At 33.8% G+C, this 2,654-nt stretch overlaps 1 non-coding gene across 1 annotated transcript; it reads right to left on the bottom strand.

Annotated features, from left to right (window-relative positions):
- Positions 1–1,992: 1,992 nt before the first annotated feature.
- Positions 1,993–2,097, bottom strand: LOC125352147. Its single transcript, XR_007211138.1, has one exon. It is a non-coding gene; the product is annotated as a U6 spliceosomal RNA (small nuclear RNA).
- Between the last annotated feature and the right edge of the window lie 557 nt (positions 2,098–2,654).

Raw genomic sequence — 2,654 nt, 5'->3', positions numbered from 1 at the left:
TTCACATCTATTCTTAAAACTTCTCATTTCCTTTGTTTCTTTGAGCCCCCAAAGATTTCCCTGTAGGTGATATGAACTGACAAATTTACTTTATCTTTTTTTCTTAAACCAGTGAAACTAGAGACACTTTGCCTGCTCAATTTTTTTATGAAAGATTCTAGGGGAGTTTGAATATCTGTATTCATTGAATCACAATTGTTCTTACATTTCCAGTTCCAGTAGAGGAAATGAGTGTGGTGGCTGTAGATAAAAACTTTATTTGGCTCTGAGTTCTGTACAGATTTTGGTTCTAAGAACTAATTGTGTTCCTCTTTTAGTATTAATACCAGTACAGATGACACATATGTGTATGCATGTATAAATTAAATATTTATAGAACTTCCCTTACTTCCTGTCATACTAACACCACGAATATGTAGCCTAATTAGTAATTACTATTTTGATATATAGTTATTGTGTGCCATGCACTCTTTCTAATGACACAACAGATTATGATGATGCCTTGGGTCCTATGATGGTTACTTATGTGCTCTTATTTTGTCACCATTGTGCCACAATTTTGAAATTATCCTCTGTCTTCATTCAGGGGCAAAGTTCGTTATATATTAAGTATCTAACTTATTCTTCCCTTGCCAAAGCTCTACATTGTAATTCTATCACCTAAGTACAAGTCCCTGACTTTGTGTTAATTTCACCACAATATTAATTTATCCCCATTTGCCTTAAGTAGGTCGCCATCTCTCTTGTGTCCACTCACTCATTATAAAAGAACAATAACGAATTTGAGGATTTGACCTCCTAATTGAACTAGCCCTTTTGATGATGTTAAAATGTTCGATTTTATGTTTGTTGCTCTCTAACCTCTTTCCTTAAACCTCGGAGTAATTGAGATATATTAGTACCAATGATAGAGTCATGAAAATTGAACAAATACTTGTGATACAATATATTAGTTTGTTCTGAAAAGCTGTGCTCAGTTTTTGTAAAATTAAACTGGAATACTTCTCTCTTTGCACAAATCTTTTAGTTCTTCTTTCCTTCAGTAGGGATATGCATATTTTCTTTTCTTCTGTTTCTCTTTATAAATCTTATTCTCTGTGGCATAAAATAAACAAGGAAGAACCCTCCCTCTGCATCCTGATTGTCTTTTTCTAATATTATTGTCTTTACAATCTGCCTCATTTTCCGTTAATTCGTTTTCTCATTCTCCTTCTCTTTTGCAGATAATTATTAATCTTTTCACATCCTTTATTCAGTTAATCAGAGAAAAAATTGGAATCAGTACATCTTATCTATCATTCCTGGCTTCCTTCATTTAAGAAGCTTTTTTTTTTCCTCCCAAGTATTATACCACTGTGTGTGTGTTTGTGTGTCTCTGTATGTGCATATGTATTAAATTTATTTATCAATCTATAATAGTTCATCTACTGCTACAGCCTCACCTTGCCCTTTTCATCATACTTTGTTCTTGTGAGCTTTTCCAGAGTTTCATTTTTTGATGGAGAATGCTACTTACTGCTCATATCTGGTTTTTGCTTAAGAAAGTTAAATATGTGAAAGGTCATTCCACTCCCATGTAAAATCCAGAAGGGCCATTCTCCCTCTTTCTCTCTCTCCCCTTCTCTCTCTCTGGTTTAATTATATTACATGTAAATATAATATATGTGTAATATATTTCTAAATATATGTTAAATTATCTTATACTAAATTGTATTAAATAAAACCTTGTAAGCATAAATTTATATACTCATGTAAATATGTATATAAATTTTCACTACATGACACAGTCCATTTTTATAATAATTGACCATATCCCTTTGGAGAAAATGAAACATAATTATGTTTTGTTGATGTTGGTCAAATTAAGTTGTGTCGCCATCATACAAAAGTTCAAAGAAACAGTGAATTTATTTACATAATATCTTTGATATTAGCAAGGTATAGGAACCAGGAATGAATCAGTGGATATCTTAATAGAGATATTTATTTATTTATAATATGCAAAGCTTCACGAATTTGCATGTCATCCTGGCTGAGAAGTCATGCTAATCTTCTTTGTATTGTTCCAATTTTGGTATAGGCTCTGACAAAGTGAGCATAGCTTGTTAGACTATGTAAGAAGAGACAAACCTAGATTTTCATAACTTAAAAATCCAATTTCAAACCACCACAAGTGTGATATTTTTCAGTAACAGTAACAAAGCTTTTTAGCTCACAGATTACTTGTACTTATTAGTTTCACACAGAGCTAGAAATATGCTCAAGAAAATCTCCAATCTCAATCTTCCCCCTTTGATTTATTTAAAGGCAGATCTTATTGCTTTGTAAAGCTTGCTTTAAATGGGTTTCCAGCTTCCCTGAGAATATGACTTGTAATAAATTTTGCCATGCTGCATGGTGTGACATCATGTGACATGTGTGGGCTGTGGGTTGTGAGACCTGAGGCCATTCGCAGAACAGCATGGGAGACCACCAGCCTCCCGCAGAGTCACAATGCACTTTTGCATTGTGGCAAATTGCAATCCACAGGAGATGATGGTGGCCATGGGAGAGTTTCTCTTTCGTGAGATGCAGGTTAGAAAGTCACGTACGTAACAATGCAGACTCGTCTTCAGTCCTATTCTACTAAGGAATGGTATCGTAAGTGTTTTGGA

The sequence above is a fragment of the Perognathus longimembris genome, chromosome 5 (assembly GCF_023159225.1).
Source record: "Perognathus longimembris pacificus isolate PPM17 chromosome 5, ASM2315922v1, whole genome shotgun sequence".
Lineage (NCBI taxonomy): Eukaryota > Metazoa > Chordata > Mammalia > Rodentia > Heteromyidae > Perognathus > Perognathus longimembris.
Note: the sequence above shows the minus strand (reverse complement) of the source record. Positions and strands in the feature narration are given on the sequence as shown.